Genomic DNA, 19,054 nt, shown 5'->3' on the forward strand with positions numbered 1-19,054 from the left:
AGAACGGGTTCTTGGTTCAGGATACTTACAGGGGTTAGACAAGGCTGTAATCTTTCTCATTTGCTCTTCGTAGTTTACGTGGATCATCTGATGAAAGGTATAAATTGGCAAGGAATGATTCAGGCGGGTGGAAATTTAGTATGCCGTCTGGCCTCTGCTGACGACTTCGTCTTAATGGCAGATTGTGCCGAAAGCCTGCAGTCTAATGTCCTGGAACTTGAAAATAAGTGCAGTGAGTATGGAATAACAATTAGCCTCTCCAAGACTAAATTGATGTCAGTAGGTAAGAAAGTCAACAGAAGTGAATGTCAGATTGGTGATACAAACATGGAACAGGTAGATAATTTTAAGTTTTTTTGTTGGTTGTTCCCCCAGGATGGTAATATAGTAAGTGAGATTAAATCAAGGTCTAGTAAAGCTAATGTAGTGAGTTGGCAGTTGCGATCGACATTGTTCTGTAATAAGGAAGTCATCTCCCGGACGAAACTGTATTTACATCGGTGTTTCCAGACCATCTTTGCTTTACGAGAACAAAAGCTGGGTGGAGTCAGGATATATTATTCATAAAATTGAAGTAACAGACATGAAAGTAGCGAGAATTGTTGCTTTTAAACAGGTGGGAATAATGGCAGGAGAGTAGGCCTACTCGGAACTAGCAGATAAAGGCTATGTTAGGAATGAACTCGATGGATGAAGCTGCACGCGTAAACCGTCTTCGGTGGTGGGCACATGTGCGACGAATGCAGGAGGATAGGTTACCTAGAAAAATAATAGTCTCTATTATGGTGGGTAAGAGGAGCAGAGGGAGACCAAGTTGACAATGGTTTGATTCAGTTTCTAACGATTTAATGATAAGAGGTATATAGGTGGGCCGGCACAAGGTTGCACTTGACAGTTTTAAGTCATGTTGGTAACACTACAAAAATGAAATGAAGAACGTCACCCGTCAATCAGAATCACCAATCCACTACTTTTTATGTCAGATACAGTTACGCATTTTATTCATGTTAATTCGTATTTAATTCCGTATAGTGTTCATAATCTTTTATTTGCTTACACAAATATGAGCATTTAAAAGATATTATAAGGTTTAAGCGAGCTACAAAATAAATACGAACTATTTTCTGTTGATTGTTGTTGGCAATATAGGTAGGATAGTGGTGCCATCTATAAGTAGCTTGACTACTGCATTGAAGTGTTGCCGTTTTGTCTGTCGCCGCTAGCACGTGGTCAGGTGTGATTCGCGCGTATATGAAAGTTTTGTTTTCATTGTGAGATAATTGTGAAATTTTATTTTAACGAATGCAGTGCGATGTCTCGGAAATGACAACATAGTCATGAAGCGCGAAGTGATAATCCTTTGAGCCGCGGAGTGTCCCTTAATATTCAGGCATTAGAATTAGTGCGGAGAACTCGTGAGTTTTACGAGAGGGAGACGAAATTCGTACGCTTGTATATCCGTCTCTCCGTTCCTGTAGATCATGTTGTGGATCGCATATCTCAAACATTAGGGCTTTCAAAGCGTACTTTCATTCAAACAGGTGTTCGCCTCCAAGAACAGAAGGAAAAAGTGACTGGGGTACATAGCAGTAGCAAAAACGGGGCTGATAGTAGGGACTTGTTTCACAGCACTCCGGGAAAGAAACGAATTAAGCTATCTCCTGTAACAGGAATTAATTCTTTCCAGGCTGATGCAATACGAAGACATGAGTACGATTTTTACTGCTCCAAGTCCCTTCTGTCATTGTTATGGACAATGCACGTTACCACTCCGTGATAATGGACAAGACCCCTTCTTCGAGCGCCCGTAAAGAACTGTAAGTGGAATGGCTGCAGTAAAGAAATATCCCAGCGCATATGTGTATGACTAAATTAGTCGACACCGGGCGAGTTGGCCGTGCGGTTAGGGGCGCGCAGCTGTGAGCTCGCATACGGGAGATAGTGGGTTCGAATTCCACTGTCGGCAGCCCTGAAGGTGGTTTTCCGTGGTTTCCCATTTTCACTTCAGGCAAATGCTGGGGGTGTACCTTAATTAAGGCAACGGTCGCTTCGTTCCAAATCCTAGGCCTTTCCTGTCCCATCGTCGCTATAAAACCTATCTGTGTCGGTGCGACGTAAAGCAAATAGCAAAAAAAAAATAATAGTCGACGAGGTAGCGAAGGAACAAGGACACGAGGTTATTAGGTTGCCGCCGTACCACTGTTACTTCAACCTCATTGAGCTGGTACGGTATGGGGTGAAGTAAAACATTACGTACGCACTTAAAAAAAGTCCTTCACAGTTACTGAAGTGGAAGGACTGTTCCGGGAGAGTATTGCTCGAATGGATGCGGCTTTGTGCACGAAGAAATTTAGCCATGTCGCAGCATTCATTAATTCGGCAATGACAATACATGGCATCATCAGTGACTCTCAGGAGTTGATGATCTGCCTAGACGATGATGACAATGACAACGAGGGTGATGGCAGTGAACTGGAGGGTATCGAGCCTCTGCCTTTGTGAATCAGGTATGAAAATAAGGTTTCTGAATTTTCGTTAATTTTATAGAATTTACTTGAAACATTTTGTGTTAGCACCGGTGTATATTATTCTAACATTTATTGGTGTAGATGTATATGATGTGAGATCCTTGTCGGCCGATTTCTTCCGTGTTTTCTAACATCGCGATAATAAGAACTTCTTAGTATATTTAGCTCGTATAATGTTGTGTGATGAATAATCGGTGAGTTGAAAGTTCAATTTTTGTCGGCAGATTTCATTTGTATTATGTATCATCGCGATGACATTAAAAACATTTCTCCCATGTTTTTAAAAACCCATGTGTCGTGCAATCAGCTGCTGTTACGGCGGCAACATCGCTTCGTGCGCCAATGCAGTGTGACCAATATTGTGCGCAGCTGTCATGTGCAACCTTACGCCGGCCCACCTATAGAACTAAATGAGGCCACGGCACTGGTTGCAAATAGAGGATTGTCGCGACGTGCCGTTTTGGTAAATTCACGGAGGCTTGCAGACTGTACGCTGAATGGCATAACGGACTTTAATGATAATGCATGTATATATGTATTATAACCGTATGATTTTATTTCCGTTAGTGTACGAAGAATTGGATCGTAAAGTTCAGGCAGTTGATTCCTCCTTCCATGGCTGTCCACATTCGTTTAGACTTACGGACCTGCTTCCGTATTCTCTTTCTTTCACCCGGAGAGGTTCCTTCTCCCTTATATATCCTCTTTGAACTAGACATAGCGGGACACAAGGTTCTTAAACACTACTCATTTCACTCAGTGCCAACAGTGCACTTTTCAGTAAGTGCCTCATACTACAATTGTAGTCATTACGGATGTGTTCAACTACAACTCTCCCCACAGTTGTATATTTTAGTATATATGAGTGTTACAGTGTGATTGATTACAAGTATGGAACTGGGTGATATAACAAGCCCATTCACATTTCAAGTAGCGGAAGAAGTGTCTCGTACTCTGTAGTTGTCTTAAGTAATACAGTCTACGCTGTGCTGCGAATCAGTTCGGTTGTACAGTGTGCACGGTATTTACTTGGTGGTCGCGGGGAGTTTGTTCGTGCTTTGTGTCTTGTGAAGTTAGCGTGTGATGGCTGCCGCCAGTGATGGGAGGTCCCTTCTGGATATCTCCAAGTTACCAGTTGAAAAGGAGATTGATGTGGAAATGGACGATGTTCCTCTAAATAGTCAATCTAATAATCAAAGTTCTCAAGATCCAATACCTAACAAACAAACCACTCAGAATACTCAAAAGTCGACATCTTTGATTAGTTCGGACGAATACACTCGAGAACATTCTGGTCCTTACATTGTTCTAGTAGAATCTGTAACGGACAAAAATGTTGGAGAGCTGCATCCTATGACCTTAGGTCGGTTATTTTATGATCGAAATTTACCAGTAAAATCCATCATACGTAAGGGCAGAAATCGTCTTCAGGTGCAATTTGAGCATGCTACCCAAGCAAATAAATTTTGAGTCACCCGTTATTAGAATCTATTTGTGCACGGGCATATATTCCAAGCACAAGCATATTCCGTGTTGGTATAATAAGAGGGGTTGATAAAATTTGACTGAGGAATCTATACTCCAACATCTCAAATCAGACTACATTGTTAAATCTGTCCAGAGATTAAAACGTAAAGCGGTTGTTAATGAGGCTATCGAATACCTTCCTACTGGATCAGTAAAAGTAGTTTTCCGATCCCAGCAGTTGCCACGATATGTCTCTCTATATAGTGTCTTTCTGGAGGTGGGACCATTTATCTTTAATCCCATAATTTGTAAAAAATGCCAGCGATACGGCCATACAATACGTGAGTGTCGTTCGCAAACGTTCCGATGCGGCAAATGCACCTTGTCGCATGCTACGGATAAGTGTACGGAGCAGTATACCAAATGTGCTCATTATAATGGGGACCATCCCACAGGACATGAGTCATGCCCCGAGCACAAACAACAACAGCTTATTAAGAAAATAATGAGCACCGAGCATGTATCTTTTCTTGAGGCCAAGTCCAAGATTTCACCACCTAGCTACTGCCCAGCGCAATACCCCCAACAATTTCCCCCTCTTGTTGCTGAACACTCCCCTCCTCCTATTTCAAATCCGAGAAAACGAAAGTTTACTCAGATTATTACTCAATCACCCAGACCGCAACCCGCTCAGGGGTATGATCGAGCTGCACACATGGCCATCCTTCGGGATACCCCTAATCCACTTACTGTGCCTATGAACATAATGCTCCCCCCACCCCTTTCACAGCCGCAATTCCCGGCTCCTTTGGCAAATGTAATTTCCCCCTTCCATCTTCTGACCAGCCACAACGTCCCGTTTATCGCCAAAAAGACGACTTACAACAGGACATACATAAAATTCTTATCCTCCTACTGCAGGCGGTAGGCGGTCACCCTTCTTTACAGCATGTTATTTACCAATTACGTGACAGGTTAAGTGATATTTTTTCGTTATATTATCAATATCGTCCAATGGAATGCTAGGAGTATCCTTCATAAGAAGAGTGATATTCAGTTAATAATTAATGAAACTCATGCACATGTTATTGCTTTACAGGAAACATGGTTTTCCGAACAAACAAATTTTCTGCTTCCCGGATATGATCTTGTGCGGCATGATGGCCCGGGGTATGGAGGGGCTGCATTTCTTATGCATTATACGATCTCATATCAATCATTACCTACACAGTATTACATTCCACATACTTTTCTTGTCGCCATTTCTTATCGGCAACTACACCTTATTAACCTGTATTGCCCCCTGATATTTATATTTCGAGTTCGAGTTGGTCTCGCTTTTTCCATCAATTTCATCATTTGTCTCATATTATCATCTTTGGAGACTTCAATCAGCACCATACAGCATGGGGTGGCATTAGTGATACCCCACGAGGCTCATATCTCCTCATAGCGTCTCAGCAGCATGACCTAACTCTTCTTAATGATGGATCCCCCACTCGCCTCACTGTACCTGGATCCCCACCTAGTGCGGTTGATTTAACATTCTGTCGATCAATCTTGACCCCTATAATTACGTGGTCAAGACTCTCAGATACCTACACCAGCGACCATTATCCCATATGGATTACGTATGGAGTTGGTAGACCCATACAAGACCAGCCACTTCAATGTCATCCAGCAATGTACGTTCAATACGATCATTTGATGAACAGACATATATCTTATAGGCAATATCATCTTCGTCATAGCTCCGAGCGCATCAACACGTACTCTTCCCTTATGTCACTTCTTCATCAGTATCTTGATATCTATCATCCTCCCAAACCATTCGCCTCTTCTACTCCTCGCCCGTTCCAATATATCCATTGGTGGGATAAGGAATGTCACCAATTAATATTAACCCGCAAGGCTTTATTCCGCACATATCGTCGTTCTCTAACGTGAGATAATTATTTACGTTTAAAGAATCATATTGCCAAAACTAAACTTATCCTTAATCAGAAAAGACGTGCTGCGTGGAAGCCGTTCATCTCCTCTCTCAGTTCTCATATGTCAGCTCTGCATTTATGGAACGCTATTCGTATGTTGTCGCGTGCCTCTCAACATCAAGTACATCGAATCATCCCACGTGATATCATCAATAAGTTTCTGCATTCTCTGACCTCCGACTATGTGATACTTTATTTTGAACTTCCCTCGTATAATGTCCGCTCACAGTACTCCACTCTAATTCAACCCATTCAATTAAGTGAAATATCAGCTGTCCTTCATTCCGCCCCTAAATCCACCCCAGCCCCGGAATATATTTCATACACTATGCTCCGGCTCTTACCCTTACGAGCACAAAATGCACTTCTAAATTCTTATAATGATATTTTACTGAATAAGCATATTCCACCGCATTGGACTGAATTTTTTCTGATACCGATCCTCAAAGCACAAAAAACCGCAACAGATCCAAACAGTTATCGTGGTATTGTACTTGGATCTTGTATTCGTAAGACATTCTTAAAAGTATTATTACAAAGACTATTATGGACTATTGAGTATTATAAGTTAATACCTAAATATCAATATGCTTTCCTTAAAGGCAAAAGCACCCAAGATCCTATTAATATTTTTACTATTGACCTGCTCCTAGCCAAACATCGAAAGCAAAGTACTCTTTTTATATTTTTAGATATCAAAGGTGCATATGACTCCACTGTCTTTGGGAAAAATTAGCGGTAAAAGGCATACCTCCCGCCTTTATTGTTATCCTGCAAAAATTATATACATATCGCTCATTAAATATCAAATAATCGTATCATCACGTACCCAGCCGCTCTGCTTGTAATGGTTTGCCTCAGGGTGATATATGAAGCGGAATTTTATTTGCCCTTTATATCAGTGAATTGGAACATCTCATTTCACAATATGCCCGAGCACTTATTTATGCAGATGATATAGTTCTTTACACATCGCAAGACAACACTGATGTTGCCCGACAGCTGATGAACCAGGTCATGAGTCACGTGTATATATGGTTTCAAGATAATGGCCTTCAACTATCCATCGAAAAATGTGCGGCAATGATATTTACTCATAAGCGTTCATATGATCACTCTCCCTTTACTTTTGAGGGATATAGTATCCCTCTCACTACTCATCATAAATACCTTGGCATAATCTTTGATCACAAACTCACCTGGCCACGTGATATTACTTTGATACGTCAAAAAGTTGATGGATTTATCAAAATTCTTTTAACTGTAGTTCGTCGTAACTGGGGCGCCGACCACAATACTGCTCTTTCCTTATACAAAGCTTTTATACGCTCCATTTTTTATTATTCAGCTCACATAATAGACATCGCTTCAGTTACCTCGCTTATTCCACTCAATACCCTCCAATTTCAAGCTTTAGGCCTTTGTATTGGAGCACTTAAGACTACCCCAACCAATGCATTATTAGTGGAAACGAGTGAAGTCCCACTTGTGATAAGGCGTTCAATGCTCTCACAAAAATATCTGATTAAAAGGCTTGCTTTTTCATCTTCCCCTTTAATTCCAAAGCTACAGCTCTTACATGACTACTATCAACAATGTCCGCCTAGATCGGGACGCGTGCCAGCTATATATACTGCATATACCATTATAAACAGATTCTGCACTTCGATCCTTAGAACTCCTTCCATACCCATGCATTCTACTCCATTTGCATGCTTACACTACACACCCACAATAATTTTCTCTCATACATCTTTATTAACAGGATCGTCAGCTATCGCTGATTGCGCCTACTCCATGTCAAAAAGAATGTGCATATCTCCCTCTGTTATCGGTGTAGACTTTTACACAGATGGGGCAAAACATCCCCAAGGAATCGGTGCTGCTTTTGTTATTAGAGACTCCAACACAATTGAAAGTTTACATCATCCGACTACTTTCTCCATCTTTTCTGCAGAGTTATTTGCCATTCAACAAGCATTAATTTACATACAACAACATTCCTTGCCAAAAGCTACTATTTATACCGACGCTAAAAGTATATTACAGGCATTATCCTCTGTTATTCCATCCTTAAATTTATATATTTATACTGTTAAATCCCTACTTTATCACCTTGAACAAAATGGCATATATATTACACTCGTATGGATACCGGGACATTCCAATATTCTTGGTAATGATCTAGCGGACACTGCTGCTAAAGAAGCAAGTCGACTCCCCACGCCCCCTCTCACAGTAGCTATACCCCCACTTGATTTCTATCCCAGTCTTAAGGACATGGCCTACAGCTCCTGGCAAGATGACTGGAATCGAATTGCACCTTCTAGAGGCACGTATTATTATCAACTACAACCACATATTACCACAAAACCCTGGTTTGCCAAGGGTTCATACACACGTCGACATATCACTAACATAATTCGATTACGTTTCAATCATTCCCTTACGCCGCAATACAAGTTTCGTTTTCATTTACTTAATCATCCTAACTGTGTATGTGGTGAATTAGAAGGGGATAGTAACCATCTCATTTTTCAATGTCCTGTCTATTCTGCACCCCGGCGAAAGTTACTCGCTAGCCTGACACGAATGAAAATTCCCTTTCCTACAAGTCTTACTTGTCTATTAGTTATCTCTCATCTGATATCATTGCAGTTCTTAATCAATTTATTGAAGATGCTCATTTGACCCTCTAATCATACCACGCTTTTGGTCCTTTAATTACATATTTCACTGGTATATACGTTTATTCACCCATTTTCATTTGATCTTAGTGTCCGACTCGTTGGCTGAACGGTCAGCGTCCTGGCCTTCGGTTCAGACGGTCCCGGGTTCGATTCCCGGCCGGGTCGGGGATTTTAACCTTAATTGGTTAATTCCAATGGCACGGGGGCTGGGTGTATGTGTTGTCTTCATCATCATTTCATCCTCATCACGACGCGCAGGTCGCCTAAGGGTGTCAAATAGAAAGACCTGCACCTGGCGAGCCGAACCCGTCCTGGGATATCCCGGCACTAAAAGCCATACGACATTTCATTTTCATTTGATCTTAGTTTTCATTTGGCTCCCGTTATACTTCACTTTAGTTGCTACTGCTTGTCTCGCTACTTTCCAGAGCTACAGTCTTTTGTTACTCCCGTTCATCGTGCTTCAAACATTACTATACGTAATTCCGGTGCATTCGTCTTTCACTAACTAAATCAGAACATTGCGCACTACTGTTTTTAGGATAGTATTCTCATTTCTGCACTAAATTCTCTGGTATAGGCCTATACCTCAACTCATCCATATTCCTTCCATTAATACTCCTATTAGCTTTATTTTTTTCCTTTCTCCCTACTACATTTTTCGTAAGTGTTTGTCTATCCCAATTGTACGCCCGGTGTTGTGTTTGAGTAGTAGACAAGTCGCCAAGGCAGGCCACTTCGGCGTGAAGTTTAGTACCTTTGTGTCCCTGTGCTTTTTTCTGTGTCACACACCCTTATTTTCCCCCTTCTCACCTGCTTTACATTGTTACGTTCCATACAAGAATTTACATGACATGTTCGCAGTTCGATCATATTTACTGGTGCTCCATATATTTTGTTCTCTCCACAAGTTTATACATATTATTATTGCGTGCTGTTCTGGCTTCGATCTTTGAATCCAGTGCAAGTTTTGGTTGTATGTGAACAGTGAACCCTTAGACTGCTTTCAAGACATAAGTTTTTTCAACCCTCTATAATATGTGCAAAATGCACTTATCCTATGTTTTTTGGACTCTATTTGGCGTGTGATCTCCTTTTTATACGCATAGTGGCTGGACGACAGTAAAAAAGTCCATAAGTATCAAGAAGAAGAGGAAGAAGAAGAAGAAGTCTTAAGTAATACATCCTTTCCTAAATTCAGCCTGTTCTACTGACTGTTAGAAATCAAATTTGTACTTCAAGAGTTGGTTTTAAGTGGTTGAACAACATTCAAATATCCGGTTTTGTTTTGAAGTGGCTGGTATGTTGTTAAATAAGGCCAATTCTGCAGCTTATTCCGTTAAGAATTTTTTTTTTTTTTTGTTTGTTTTACGTCGCGCCGACACAGATAGGTCTTATGGCGAATTCCGTTAAGAAAGTTACGGATTTTCTTCATTGAGGAATTGTGCTTTATGTCTTTTTACACTGCGTCCACAACCTCTAATATATTGTCGGTAATGTTCAAGTTCAATAATGTACATTTGCTAAAAGTATAGATCTCAAGTGAGAATATTAGAAGTTAATATTAATCCTTCTCAGTTTCAGCATTCTACATATTTTTAATATTTAAAGTTATTAGTTTTCTTAAATTTTATTTTTAATTTAGCATTAAAAATGAATACGCATATAACTAGCATGCTTTTTAGAAAACTCCCAGCCTTTGCGTTGCAAGAACCTGGAAGTTGTGTGTAGTAGCAATCTATCATGTATCTAAATTTTGTGGAATGAGGATTTTTTTTTCTTTCGAGCATCGCAGATGAAGAAATGCGGATGGTAGTTAGACAAAAAATTGCAATATTTAGTGTGTAATTTTAATTACCGATATTGTTTTGCTGTGTTATTTACCTCTGTGTGCAATTTTATAGTGAGGCTGTGAATGTTGAGTTGTTCATTACTCTGTATGATGCAACATATGAAAGTAGGGTTCAAATTCTGAGAGGTTTCCATTTAGGATATCTGTATCTTGTTTTATCAGTGTTGTTATGGAGATTATTCTGTATCACATCAATACCCCGCAGCAGCTAGTTCTGGTATTTTTTGTGATGATTTAGGTTACTGCCGGCTGTCTTTCTGATTTATTGCTGTGTAAAATATTTTCAGGAGTGAGTGGTGGTGAGATTGCGTGGGGTCGAATACTAGTATCTGCAGCCCTGAAAAACGTTTCCGTGGTTTCCCCATTGTATCATTAATTAACCTTAATTAATGCCACTGCATACCTAATCTTAACCCTTTACCTTGGAGTTGTTAGTGCAACATTAAACTGCTTTCAGGAATGGAAGAACAATCTTCAGGAATAAATTCTGGCTGTAGAAACTGTAAACGGTAGTCAGAACAAGTAAATACGGTACATTTCAGTATTGTGCCCTACATTAAAATATACAAAATACAAATGAGCATAGTTTCCTGAATAGATATGTGTTTACATAGAAATGTATTCCCTGGCAATGTGTAAGAATCGACAAAATTAGCCACAGGAACGAAGCTTGTATTACCTGTAGGAGAAATTGTAGTATTCATTGTTTGTGCAGTATGTTTACATTTACAGTAAAATATCACAAAGTGACTAATGAACACTGCAATCGGGTGAAATGAATTCTCTGGGGCACTACTCAAGGTATTCAACATATAAAGTTAAAAATTTCATGATTTTCCCGTATTGAATAGAGAAACGCACAATATTAAACAGAAGGAAGGATCCACCTTTCAATACTCCGTTGTTAAGTAATGATCACTGTGTTAGGTGTTTTTAGACATTTATGACTTAATTTTTTCACTGCTTTGCCAATTGGCTGATGATGACACTTCAAATGTGTTGAAACCGGTCCCAAACAACCAAGTTGTAACCTCTATTTGGTTCAACTTAAAACGGAGTATTGAAAGGTGGATCCTTCCTTCTGTTTAATATTGTGTGTATTCAACATAGACAATTTTCGAACGACCTGCAAAACAATAAAAACTTCTTAACATTTAAACCACTCGTTTGACATGGAACTCCCTACAAGGGGCTCTCTGGTAAACACCACTTGGTTGTGTCATTAGACATGACATGCATAGAAAAATAAAGAAAAGGCACTTAAGTAATGTTTGCTGGCATTGTTCGATGAAATGAGCTGATAGCAGTATTGTATAAACTTTTGTCTTCATTTCAACATAATTTTCTTCATTTTCCATTCCAGTCTTCTGGGTAGGATTGTGAATCATGAACCTCCTCAGTTTTTCTCTCTCCACCACTCCTTTCCTTCCTCGAATATTTTGTCTAATTTTACTCCACTCTTCTCTGTACTCTCCTTACTGTATCCATTCACCCCTTTCTGGGCATTTTTCAATGTCATTCTCCTATGACTTTCTCTGTAAATACTTACTGTGGAACTGTATCCTCTTCCATTCTCATCATGTGTCCATACCATTTCAGCTTATGTGTCTCTATCTTACCTTTCAGTTCAGGGAATCCAATTCACTCCCTCATTTCTATGTTTCTGATTTTATCCCTTTATGCCCTCCCTATTATTTCTCTAAAGAATTTCATCTTGGCCTCTTGCATTCTGCATTCATCATGTATTTTTGTTATCCATGGTGTGTAATACATTGGGTGCAAAATTTTCTTGCATTCCGTTGGATGTCCCAGTTACAGACTATACATCTCACACATTGGTAAAACTCATTGGCTTGTTCAAGTCTCTATCCAGTTTCTTAATTTATTTTCCTATCTTCTTCAATTATTCTCCCTGAATACTGGAAGCTTTCCACAACTTCTAATGGTCTTCCATTTACTTCAATATTCCCAATTCCTTCTCTATTACCTCTCGTCAGCACTACTATCGTACTCTTTTCCACACTGATTTTCGTTCCATATTCCTCCATCTCTTGATTCCTTACATTATCTTGTTCTTGTCCTTCCATTTCATCTTCTCCACATATTAGTCTTATCTGCAAAGAGTGAGGCCTTTGCCTCCTTGGTTCCCATTTTTTTGTTGTATACTCTTATGGATTTCAGCAATTATTGTAATTAAGATTGGAGGGGATAAAACACATCCATTTTGAAGTTCTGTTTCTACTTTGAACCTGTTTGTTTGTCCTATCTTAGTATTCATACTACTTACTCACTTTTCGTTCATGGCTTTTATAATATGTTCTTCACCTCTCTCTGCCTTCTTTTTTATCAGTGCATCCAAGACCACTTGCGATGGTACTCTGACATATGCCTTCTCAATATCGATAAATATCATCACTGAATCCAGCCTAAATTCCCATCTGTTCTCCATCACATTCTTTAGGTTGAACAGATTAAAAACTTTTAAAATTATGTTTACACTGAGTAAGGAGTATGACACCATATGTAAGTGAAACACAGATAATAACTGGTGCCAAGAAAAACAGAGTTTGAAGCCTTTTAAATGCCGTGTTATCAGAAGTTCTTGAAGATCATTTTGATAGAACATGTCTCAAATAAAGAGATAGTGAATAAGCTTAATGAGAGGAGAATGGTTTGAGAGAATTTGATCCTGGGAAGGAAAATTTTGATAGAACACATCTCAAAGAACTGGGAACTTGTTCAGTTAGTTTTGAAGCCGATTGCAAAGGATAAAAATGGTAGGAAGATTCCAGTATATGGACCCCGGTGATCAGAGTGATATGCAAACCGTAAGAAAGGTCATCTTGTTGCGGTTTCAGTTGCATATAAAACTGTATGTTAGATAGCTATTAATACGATATAAGGTGTCATGTAATACTTTTTTTTTGCTATTGGCTTTACGTTGCACCGACACAGATGGCGACGATGGGACAGTAAAGGGTTGGGAGTGGGAAGGAAGCGGCCGTGGCCTTAATAAAGGTACAGCCCCAGCATTTGCCTGGTGTGAAAATGGGAAACCACGGAAAACCATCTTCAGGACTGCCGACAGTGGGGTTCGAACCCACTATCTCCCGAATACTGGATACTGTCCGCACTTAAGCGACTGCAGCTATCAAGCTCGGCCATGTAATAGCAGGGGTCCTTTGACTATGATCTTGATATCGACAGATATGTTAAATTATATTTCCTATGGAAGTGATCACTGTTTTAGAAATCATATAAAACTGCAGGTCCTTAGCTTTGATTGAAGTATCAGTCATAGAAAACTTGAGGTCGTATAGGTATTATCATAATATCAACTGTCATGTAAAATTTCGGGTTTTTTGGTATGATCATAATATTGATGGTCATATAAAATGGACACGATTGTTGCTTAGTTTGTTGACAAACACCATAAGTATCAGTGACATCAATAAGGTAATATATTTTTCTGGCTTATATTTCAGTGTAAGGTCAGTGGAAGTAATCAACCATACCAGTACCTTCTAACTACTTCAGTTTGCAGTTTAAAATGGACCTGGAAGCAAAGATCAAAGAGGAACCAGCCTGGCTTGAAGGAAAAACAACTGCATCACTTGTAAGTCTCATTCCAGATAACTTTATAGAGGTCAGAAATTAACCCCTAATAGCTGAATAAGTTTGGGAGGAGCATAATTTTCTATGTGCTTCCTCAGTATTAACACCAGCAGTCACCAATTGCTGAATGAGCATCTATGCGTAGTACAACTCTGTTTTGCTTATTTGTCTGGGAATACACCACAACGCACAACACAAAGCTGCCAACTCTTAGGAACTTAAGGTTGGGCTTGGATTAGTCTGTACTTTTTACTGTCAGTATTGAAATTACTTTGGTTTAGGGGTTGCACTTTTTTATTTTTCCCCTCTGATTAAAATAGACGATGGTTGGCCAATTGACTTTAAAAAACTAATATCCTGCTACACTACTGCACCATTATTAGCACCACATGTTAAAAATTATTACTCCTACCATAATTAGTGTAGAAGAAGTTAAATCACAAATCTTTCATTAGTGTTTTTGAGCCTGGATACACCAGTCTGCTAAACGAAATGTCAACACAGGTGTGATTATTCTGGGTTACCCTCACATCCACAATGTGCTGGAAGATATTATGTGTTTTAAGGAATGAGCAGATTTGCCTATGACGTACGAGGGATGAAATAGATCAAAATCTGAATGTACGTTCTCTCAAAATAATTATTTTGCTCAGATGTTGAATTCTTCTAGAAAGACAGAGTAGTGATTAGTTCATTCTATTTCTCAAATACAGGTCAGATTCTATGTTATATAGAGAACCATGTCTAAGGGCTCTAGAATGTATGATTTCTGAGAATGATTTCTTTTATATGCCCCTTCTTAGTGGGCTCTGACACTTTAAGGACTTAAGGCACATTAAACAGATTTTTTTCTTTCCTCTTTGTCATTATTTCCCTGTCCTTTTTGTGCATCCTTTTCATCCATTCCTTAGTTCAGCTACTCTTCTCTTCTGTATTGAATGTGTTAAGTTGGCATATTCTAGAACTTGTTACTTTAATTCACTTTTATTAGTTACTTAATTTACATGAGAACATAAGCTTTTAATCACAGTCCCTCCCCCCTGTAATGCTGACAAGGTTTTATGAATCTAAGAGTGAAATTTAAATGTCTCGTAGTAGATCATATAAGATCTTCTGAAACTGCAGATATTAACTCCAACACTGCTGATTCTCCACTGATGGTGTCCTCATCCCCTCAGCTCCTCACAGAACACTAGATAACATGCTTATAGTAGTGTAATATTTCATTTCCTGCTGCTTTGACTTTGGGTTACATCACATCTTTCACTGTTATATGACTCTGATAAGTTTGCTTCTTTCATGTTTATGTTTTTTATTTTACACTTGGAAGCATTGAAATATGCTGTTTCAAACAGAACTGTATTAATGTTTTATGTAGCCCCTGTGATCTCAGCAAAACCATAGTAGAGAATGTGATTCCATTATTTCAAGTAATTTTAATCTGTCTATAAACAAACTCTATGCTGAGAACAAAAAATCATTAAGAAATGTAACACTTCTAATTGGTTCAGACAACTTTAATCATTTGATTGATATGATTGAACATATGAAAACATTTCATACAATTTAGTGTTAATACCTATGGCTGCATCCTTCCAAATTCTGTGTGAGATAGCCCCCATTCCATCTCTGGTATTATATCTTCTGGAATGGCTAGAAAACGTTTGGCATTTTATATTTTGTTCTCAGTCTCATCCTTTCTCTGACATAAGGAGTGAGCAAGAATAGTAAGACCATTCTCAGTACAGCCTTTGGTTATAACAATCCTCTGCTGGTAGAAATCTTCCTTAAACATTAGTGAAATTCTGAAAGTAACTGTAATACTGGAAATTAATGAATTAAGATGCTCATTTGTTGGTGACTGTATTTGTAGATGTGTGTTATAAGCATACCTAATATTTCTCATTTTCCACAGGAAAATTTTGAACATGTATCAGAAGTGATAGCTCTGAAAGAAGAAGTTAAATCAGAGTTAACCGAGCCAGAGTCATCGCAGGAAGACTCTCTTGAGGTAATGTATATAATTTGATAATCCATCGTCAGATAATGGAAATGGGTAGAAAATAGCTCAACAGATACCAGGGTTTGATCCATCTTTTTAGTGCACATGATTGATAGTCCTACCGATAATATACTTTTTTATGAAATTGACTGTTTACATATCTAGTTTTCACTTTTCCTTCAAGTTGTTCCACGATCTTGCGTTATGAATTGTGCAGCAGTTAGGATTATTCCAAAGAACTCTACTCTATGTCATTTGGTAGCTGGTATCATTCCTACTAATACTTTTGAATTCGTTAATTAGTTTTGAACACAAAGTAGCTGAAAGGCACATTCTTTTGTTACTGTTACAGAATATTTTACTAGTCGTTTCCAAATGAAACACCTTTGTTATCTTATTGATTATATTAATTATTGTTTTCAAAATAATAATTTATTGATACAAGTTGCAGGTGATATGCTTGTGTACTGTGATTGTTCGCTTGTATACTACACACATTGTAGCCATCTCTTGGGAAGTGAAAAATATTCTTTTTCTCCCTAATGTGGTCTGTGATGGTACTAGTCCAATGTGACTTATAATATTTGTACCGGGAGGTACAAACTTCAAACTTGGAACCACTAATGCATAAAGTTGCGATATTGATCAGAAGATGTCACTACTGAATAACTGAGGATGTTATTTTAACGTTTCCTAAACTGACTGGATTTCTTTGTTTTGTTTTGGTGTACATCAAAAAGTTTGAATTTTTCTCCATAGATGTCCCCACAAAAAGCTACGGTCATGCACTCAGGTGCAGGGTGGAATAATTACTGATTGAAAGAAGTTTTGGGTTTATAAGTTTTTTCCACCTCAAATTTACTTTCATTTATTTTGATACTTCAATGTTTTGCAACACTTCCTTCTCATCTCGCCAGCTTTGAAGTCTGGCCAATCACAAAGTTTCTGTATTTATTTTTCAGCCAATCATAAGCTTCTTGTAACTTTTTGAGTATCAAATAAAATGGGAGGGTGTGGTCGGATTTAGCCCAGAGCCTTCTCGAACCCTCCCATCGGGTACAAAAGCCGCGACTTTTTCTAGTCACCTTGTCTTATTCTCGTCAAATTTCTGAGTGTGTGTTAAGACAAGAGGCCTAATTCTTAGGCAGGCAGAACGTCAGCTCAGGTAATGGCCACCAGTTTTCTATATCTGTAGCTATCTCCTTAAACTCACAGGAGTGGAAGCTTCTAATGTTTAACTATGAAACCATCTGTTTTCAAAAATGTAAGCTTTCATTCTGCTAATGTAAAATTTCATACAGACTTAAACTGTAAATTGGGGATAGAGAGTGTGTTACCCTCTCGAATTCCCCTTCAGTTTATCTTGAGGTGACTACGATCTTGTAACCTTCTTCTTCTGTAAATCACTCATTAACTTCTCTTTCGAATCACCTCAGTTGTGTGGAATTAGCCACTGCATCATCGGGCCACAAGCCCAAGTAGGGTTTCAAAAGTTGGTTTTCAAGGAGTGCAAGTTTACGACTGCATACATTTTGAGTTTGGACCAGTAATATAACCTGTTGTTCTCTTCCACGAAGGCCCAGTATTATGGGTACAATATATTGCTGTGTAAAAGAATTATAGGTTGTGCCTAGAGATGCCAGAAATTGTATAGTTTTGTGTAATGTTTCCTTGAGTAGGCTGTAAGGAATTGGGAGCACAGCATCCTTGGCTGAATTTAAAGAGCATGTAAACTCTTGTCTGATATTGGTGCAATTTTCAGTCGGGCCTTTGGAAGGCCGTATGTGTAACGTTTGGAGCAAGGTTCTCTGGAACTGTGTCTTGGGAGATATCTCTCATTACCTAACCAAACGCAACATTTGTGGCGTTGTAAACTTGTAAATTAAAGGTGGAAGCTCAAAACTATTAATTTCCAACCCTTGGATTTCTATTCTTGTTTGCTATTTTGTACCTGATATTTTGTTCCTTGACCTAGTGAACAATTTTGTTAAATTTGAGATCTGAAAAGAAATATAACCTTTGTTTTAAAGTTTAAATTAATCGTTGATATCGTAGATAGACCCGTTAATGCTGACACCTTCTTTCACTTCTCTGCGTTCCACAGATAATCTCGGAACAATATTACTTAAACATGCAATGAATAAATAAGCCATTAAAGAGTTCTCTTGCCTTTCTATTTCATACATCGTAAGGGATAGTGTTTGTGAATAGACCTTGTAAGTTCACCATTACTCACCTGAACATTCGTTACATGAATAATTCATCATTACCAGGATGCACATTTGATCACTGTCATCGTCCACTTCATAGCATGTGTGTCATCTTCTTTTACTATGACTATGTTGGTATGGGGTATTTCATTGCCCATTTATTGAGATATTCATTTCACCATCTCATCCAGCAGTTCTGGGTTAGCTGCTGAAAATATAGCCATGTGGGCAAGGTTGTGATGAGAGAGGAAGTATAATCCTGACCAGAGAGTGTAGTAATTGGCTCTCCTATAAGGAAATTGGTTGTAGTTAGGTAAGAAGTGCCAAAAGGTTCATCATCTAGCTTTGGTGAGAGGATGTATGTGTTTCAAGAATGGTACATTCTTTGGTGGTGAAGCGATAAGAATCCATCACTTGTCTGGGGCATTAAATCAGACTCATGACAGCTGCTTCCTAGATTCCACCAAAGTGTGGTGTTGCAGGAGGGATGAAATGCCACATCAGTCCCATGCCTGCAGTTGTGCGAAGAGTTGGTTTTCTGAGGGTTATTTTGCAGGAAGGCCTTGATTTCTGTAGCTGCTCCGTTGAAGTTTGTGCCATTATTGCTCTAAATGCTTAGGGGTTGACCTCTATGAGAACTAAGTTGATAAAGTGCGGAGAGAAATGTTGTTGTGGTGAGATCGGGTATCATGTCTAAGT

This window comes from Anabrus simplex, chromosome X (assembly GCF_040414725.1).
Source record: "Anabrus simplex isolate iqAnaSimp1 chromosome X, ASM4041472v1, whole genome shotgun sequence".
NCBI lineage: Eukaryota > Metazoa > Arthropoda > Insecta > Orthoptera > Tettigoniidae > Anabrus > Anabrus simplex.